Source organism: Arachis ipaensis, chromosome B8 (genome assembly GCF_059453495.1).
Source record: "Arachis ipaensis isolate K30076 ecotype BB chromosome B8, ASM5945349v1, whole genome shotgun sequence".
Lineage (NCBI taxonomy): Eukaryota > Viridiplantae > Streptophyta > Magnoliopsida > Fabales > Fabaceae > Arachis > Arachis ipaensis.
Window position 1 is genome coordinate 105,838,459 of NC_142443.1, and position 7,149 is coordinate 105,845,607.

A 7,149-nucleotide genomic window follows, 5' to 3' on the forward strand; every position below is an offset into this window, starting at 1 on the left:
TGGTCCAACCTTTGATCAAAATTGACCATTCTAGTGTAGGGGCGTGCGTTCTCTTCCATCATTGACAAGTTGAATGCCAGCCTTACATTTTCCGGACTGAAATCTAAGTATTTCTCCTGAACCATGGTAAGCCAATGCTTTGGATTTGAGTTCACACTTTGATCATGGTTCCTAGTGATCCACGCATTTGTATAGAACTCTTGAACCATTAAGATCTCGACTTGTTGAATGGGGTTAGTGAGAACTTCCCAACCTCTTCTTCGGATCTCATGTCGGATCTCTGGATACTCATTCTTTTTGAGCTTGAAAGGAACCTCAGGGATCACTTTTTTCTTGGCCACAACTTCATAGAAGTGGTCTTGATGGACCTTTGAGATGAATCTCTCCATCTCCCATGAGTCAGAGGTGGAAGCAATTGCCTTCCCTTTCCTCTTTCTTGAGGATTCTCTGGCCTTAGGTGCCATTAATGGTTATGAAAAAACAAAAAGCAATGCTTTTACCACACCAAACTTAAAATGTCGTCCCCGAGCAAAAGAAGAAAGAAAGAAGAAGAAGAAGAGAAATGGAGGAGAGGGAGAGAAATGTGGTTTCGGCCAAGGGGAAGAAGAGAGGGTTGTGTTGTGTGAAAATGAAGAAGGAATGAGGGGTTTATATAGGGGTGGGGGGAGGGTTAGGATTCGGCCATTAGGGTTGGGTTTGGGAGGGAAAATAGTTTGAATTTGAAGGTAGGTGGGGTTTATGGGGAAGAGGGGATGGATGTGAGTGGTGAAGAGATGATGGGAAAGAGTGAGTGAGGTGATTGGTGAAGGGTATTTAGGGAAGATAGTTATGAAAAAGTGTGAAGAGGAGAGAAGAAGGTAGGTGGGGATCCTGTGGGGTCCACAGATTCAGTGGGCCAAGGACTTAACATCCCTGCTCCAATTAGGCGTGTAAAATTCCCTTGCTGTGCAATTCTGGCGTTTAACGCCAGACTGCTGCTTGTTTCTAGCGTTAAACGCCCAAATGTAGCCTATTTCTGGCGTTTAACGCCAGGTAGATGCTTGTTTCTGGCGTTAAATGCCAGCTTGGTACTTGTTTCTGGCGTTAAACGCCAGACAGATGCTTATTTCTGGCGTTTAAACGCCAGAATGCTCCTCCTCCAGGGTGTGATGTTTTTAATGCTGTTTTTCATTCTATTTTTGATTTTTTAGTAGTTTTTTTTACTCCACATGATCATCAACCTAAAAGAATAAAATAAAATAATAATAGAATAAAATAGATATGATTAAATAACATTAGGTTGCCTCCCAATAAGCGCTTCTTTAATGTCAATAGCTTGACAGTGAGCTCTCATGGAGCCTCACAGATGTTCAGAGCATTGTTGGGACCTCCCAACACCAAACTTAGAGTTTGAATGTGGGGGTTCAACACCAAACTTAGAGTTTGACTGTGGGGGCTTTGGTTGACTCTGCAGTGAGAGAAGCTTTTCATGCTTCCACTCCATGGTTACAGAAGGAGATCCTTGAGTTTTAAACACAAGGTTGTCCTCATTCAGTTGAAGGACCAACTCTCCTCTGTCCACATCAATCACAGCTCTTGCTGTGGCTAGGAAGGGTCTTCCAAGGATGATAGATTCATCCTCTTCCTTCCCAGTGTCTAGGATTATGAAATCAGCAGGGATGTAAAGGCCTTCAACCTTTACTAGCACGTCCTCTACTAGTCCATAAGCCTGTTTTCTTGAGTTGTCTGCCATCTCTAATGAGATTCTGGCAGCTTGCACCTCAAAGATCCCAAGTTTCTCCATTACAGAGAGTGGCATTAAGTTTATTCCTTATCCCAGGTTACATAGAGCCTTCTCAAAGGTCATGGTGCCTATGTTACAAGGAATTAGGAATTTACCAGGATCCTGTTTCTTTTGAGGCAATTTCTGCCTATCCAATACATTTAGTTCATTGGTGAGCAAGGGAGGTTCATCTTCCCAAGTCTCATTACCAAATAATTTGGCATTCAACTTCATGATTGCACCAAGATACTTAGCAACTTGCTCTTCAGTGACGTCTTCATTCTTTTCAGAAGAAGAATACTCATCAGAGCTCATGAAGGGCAGAAGGAGGTTCAATGGAATCTCTATGGTCTCTAGATGAGCCTCAGATTCCTTTGGTTCCTCAAAGGGAGACTTCTTATTGGTCACTGAACGTCCCAGAAGGTCTTCCTCACTAGGATTCACGTCCTCTCCCTCCCTTGTAGGTTCGGCCATGATGGTTAAATCAATGGCCTTGCACTCTCTTTTTGGATTCTCTTCTGTATTGCTTGGGAGAGTACTAGGAGGGGTTTCAGTGACTCTTTTACTTAGCTGGCCCACTTGTGTCTCCAAATTTCTAATGGAGGACCTTGTTTCATTCATAAAACTCATAGTGGCCTTAGATAGATCAGAGACTATATTTGCTAAGCTAGATGGACTCTACTGAGAATTCTCTGTCTGTTGCTGAGTGGATGATGGAAAAGGCTTGCTATTGCTAAACCTATTTCTTCCACCATTGTTAAAGCCTTGTTAAGACTTTTGTTGATCCTTCCATGAGAAATTTGGATGATTTCTCCATGAGGGATTATAGGTGTTTCCATAGGGTTCACCCATGTAATTCACCTCTGCTATTGCAAGGTTCTCAGGATCATAAGCTTCTTCTACAGAAGATGCCTCTTGAGTACTGTTGGATGCAGCTTGCATTCCATTCAGACTTTGAGAAATCATATTGACTTGCTGAGTCAATATTTTGTTCTGAGCCAATATGGCATTCAGAGTATCAATTTCAAGAACTCCCTTCCTCTGAGGCGTCCCATTATTCACAGGATTCCTTTCAGAAGTGTACATGAACTGGTTATTTGTAACCATGTCAATGAGTTCCTGAGCTTCTGCAGGTGTTTTCTTTAGTTGAATGGATCCACCTGCAGAATGGTCCAATGACATCTTTGATAATTCAGATAAACCATCGTAGAATATATCCAGGATGGTCCATTCTAAAAGCATGTCAGAAGAACACTTTTTGGTCAGTTCCTTGTATCTCTCCCAAGCTTCATAGAGGGATTTACCTTCTTTCTGTTTGAAGGTTTGAACATCCACTCTAAGCTTGCTAAGTTTTTGAGGAGGAAAGAACTTGGCTAAGAAAGCTGTGACCAGCTTATTCCAAGAGTTCAGGCTATCCTTAGGTTGAGAGTCCAACCATATTCTAGCTCTATCTCTTACAGCAAATAGGAAAAGCATAAGCCTGTAGACCTCGGGATCAACCCCATTGGTCTTAACAGTATCACAGATCTGTAAGAATTCAGTTAAGAACTGAAAAGGATCTTCTGATGGAAGTCCATGAAACTTGCAGTTCTGTTGCATCAGATAAACTAATTGAGGCTTTAGCTCAAAATAGTTTGCTCCAATGGCAGGGATTGAGATGCTTCTTCCATGTAAGTTAGAATTTGGTGCAGTAAAGTCACCAAGCATCTTCCTTGCATTGTTATTATTTTCGGCCATGTCTCATTCTTTTTCGAAAATTTCTGTCAGATTTTCTCCAGAGAGTTGTGCTTTAGCTTCCCTTAGCTTCCTCTTCAGAGTCATTTCAGGTTCAGGATCAGCTTCAACAACAATGTTCTTATCCTTGTTCCTGCTCATATGAAAAAGAAGAAAACAGAAAAGAAAATATGGAATCCTCTATGTCACAGTATAGAGATTCCTTTATGTGAGTAGAAGAAGAAAAGAATAAAAGAAGAGAAATTCGAACACCAGGAGGAAGAAAGGGTTCGAATTTTTAGATGAAGAGAAGTGTTAGTAAATAAATAAAATAATTAGAAAGAGATGAGGGGGAGAAAATTTCGAAAATTAAATAAATTAAAATAAAAGTATTTTTGTTTTTAATTTGAAATTAAAGTTAAAATTCGAAAACTTAAAAAGAAAAATAAAATTAAATCAAACTAAAATTTAAAAGAAATATTTAATTGGAAAGAAATTTTGAAAAAGAGGAAGGTAATTTTCGAAAATTAGAGAGAATTAGTTAGGTAGTTTTGAAAAAGATATGATTGAAATAGTAAACTTTTAAAATCAAACAAAAAGTTAAGTAGTTAATTGAAAAAGATTTGAAAATCAATTTTTGAAAAGATAAGGAGTTAGAAAAGAAGTTAGAAAAGATTTTGAAATTGATTTTGAAAAAGATGTGATTGAAACTTATTTTGAAAAATATTTGAAAAAGAAATTTAAAAAGATTTGATTTTGAAAATTAAAGTTGATTACTTGACTAACAAGAAACTTAAAAGATAAGATTTTAAAATTTAAAGATTGAACCTTTCTTAATAGGCAAGTAACAAACTTAAAATTTTTGAATCAATCACATTAATTGTTAGTAAAGATTTTGAAATTATGAAACAAAATAAGAAAAAGATTCTTGAAAATCAATTTGAAATTTTCGAAAATTATGAAAGAAAAACAAAAAAGATTTGATTTTTGAAAAAGATAAGGTTTTTAAATTGAAAATTTGACTTGACTCATAAGAAACAACTAAATTTTAAAAAGATTTGAAAAAGTCAACTCAAATTTTCGAAATTTATGAGTGAAATAAGGGAAAGATATTTTTTTGATTTTTAAATTTTTAATGATGAAAGAGAAAAACACAAAATTGAAACAAATCATGAAAATTATGAATCAAAACACCTAATGCATGCAAGAACACTTTGAATGTCAAGATGAACACCAAGAACACTTTGAAGATCAAGATGAACATCAAGACTTATTTTTGAAAATTTTTAAGAAAAGAAAAACATGCAAGACACCAAACTTAGAAATTTTCAAACTTTAGATACTAACAAATTGAAAATGCATATGAAAAACAAGAAAAGACACAAAACAAGAAAAATTGAAGATCAAACAAGAAGACTTGTCAAGAACAACTTGAAGATCATGAAGAATGCAATGCATGAATTTTTCGAAAAATTTTAAGAAAAATTAAAAAGATGCAATTGATACCAAACTTACAAATTGACACTAGACTCAAACAAGAAACATAAATTTTTTTTGTTTTTATGATTTTATAAGAATTTTTTTTGGTTTTTTTTTTTTCGAAAATTATTTTGGGAAAACGAAAAAGAAGAAATTTTTTTGTATTATTTTCAAAAATAAGAAATAAAAAGCTTAAAAATAAAACAAAATTACCTAATCTGAGCAACAAGATGAACCGTCAGTTGTCCAAACTCGAACAATCCCCGGCAACGGCGCCAAAAACATGGTGCACGAAATTGTGATCATCAACAATGGCGCCAAAGACTTGGTGCTCTCAAACGTGAATCACACTTCTTTGTCACAACTTCGCACAATTAACCAGCAAGTGCACTGGGTCATCCAAGTAATAAACCTTACGTGAGTAAGGGTCGATCCCACGGAGATTGTCGGCTTGAAGCAAGTTATGGTCACCTTGTAAATCTCAGTCAGGCGGATTCAAATGGTTATAGAGTTATAATAATTAAAAGACAAATAAAACGTAAAATAAAGATAGAGATACTTATGTAATTCATTGGTGAGAATTTCCGATAAGCGTATAGAGATGCTTTTGTTCCTCCTGAACCTCTGCTTTCCTGCTGTCTTCATCCAATCCTTCATACTCCTTTCCATGGTAAGCTTTATGTTGGGCATCACCGTTGTCAATGGCTACATCCCGTCCTCTCTGTGAAAATGGTCCAATGCGCTGTCACTGCATGGCTAATCATCTGTCGGTTCTCGATCATACTGGAATAGGATTTACTATCCTTTTGCGTCTGTCACTACGCCCAGCACTCGCGAGTTTGAAGCTTGTCACAGCCATCCCTTCCCATATCCTACTCGGAATACCACAGACAAGGTTTAGACCTTCCAGATCTCGGGAATGGCCGTCCATGGGTTCTAACTTATACCACGAAGATTCTAATATCTTGGACTCGGTCCTCTGTATTAGATATCTAAGAGATATTCATTCTATCTCATCTTCATGTAGAACGAAAGTGGTTGTCAGGCACGCGTTCATAGGTGAGAATGGTGATGAGCGTCACATAATCATCACATTCATCATGTTCTTGGGTGCGAATGAATATCTTTGAATAGGAATAAGCTTGAATTGAATAGAAAAACAATAGTACTTTGCATTAATTCATGAGGAACAGCAGAGCTCCATACCTTAATCTATGGTGTGTAGAAACTCTACTGTTGAAAATACATAAGAACAAGGTCCAGGCATGGCCGAGAGGCCAGCCCCCTAAGCATGATCAAAGGATCAAAAGATAATCCAAAGATGAACAAAAGATGTAAATACAATAGTAAAAAGTCCTATTTATGCTAAACTAGTTACTAGGGTTACAGAGATAAGTAAATGATGCAGAAATCCACTTCTGGGGTCCACTTGGTGTGTGCTTGGGCTGAGCATTGAGCTTTACACGTGTAGAGGCTTCTTTTGGAGTTGAATGCCAGTTTGTAACCTGTTTCTGGCGTTTAACTCCACTTTGCAACCTGTTTCTGGCGTTTAACTCCAGAATGCAGCATGGAACTGGCGTTAAACGCCAGTTTGCGTTATCTAAACTCGGGAAAAGTATGGACTATTATATATTGATGGAAAGCTCTGAATGTCTACTTTCCAACGCAATTGAGAGCGCGCCATTTGGAGTTCTGTAGCTCCAGAAAATCCACTTTGAGTGCAGGGAGGTCAGAATCCAACAGCATCTGCAGTCCTTCTTCAACCTCTGAATCTGATTTTTGCTCAAGTCCCTCAATTTCAGCCAGAAATTACCTGAAATCACAAAAAAGCATACAATCTCATAGTAAAGTCCAGAAATGTGAATTTTATTTAAAAACTAATAAAAATATACTAAAAATTAGCTAAATCATACTAAAAATTATGTAAAAATAATGCCAAAAAGCGTATAAATTTTCCGCTCATCAGTCCTGAACAAGGGTGATCCTTGTTCTATATATACTAAACTAATGACTAAGGATTACATAAGAAGGGTAAAACAGTCTTGTAGTGCTAAAATTCACTTTTGGGGCCCACTTGGTGAGTGTTTGGACTGAGCTTGATTGAGATCCACGTGTTAGGAGGCTTCTAGGGTATTGAATGCTGGCTAGGGAGTACTTTATAGGCGTTGGATGCTGGTCTCTTCTCCTTTGGGTGC

General features: G+C 37.4%; 1 non-coding gene across 1 annotated transcript; it reads left to right on the plus strand.

Annotated features, from left to right (window-relative positions):
* The first annotated feature begins 2,998 nt into the window (after positions 1–2,998).
* Positions 2,999–3,106, plus strand: LOC148549128 (small nucleolar RNA R71). The gene has a single exon (XR_015897739.1). It is a non-coding gene; the product is annotated as a small nucleolar RNA R71 (small nucleolar RNA).
* Positions 3,107–7,149: the final 4,043 nt, after the last annotated feature.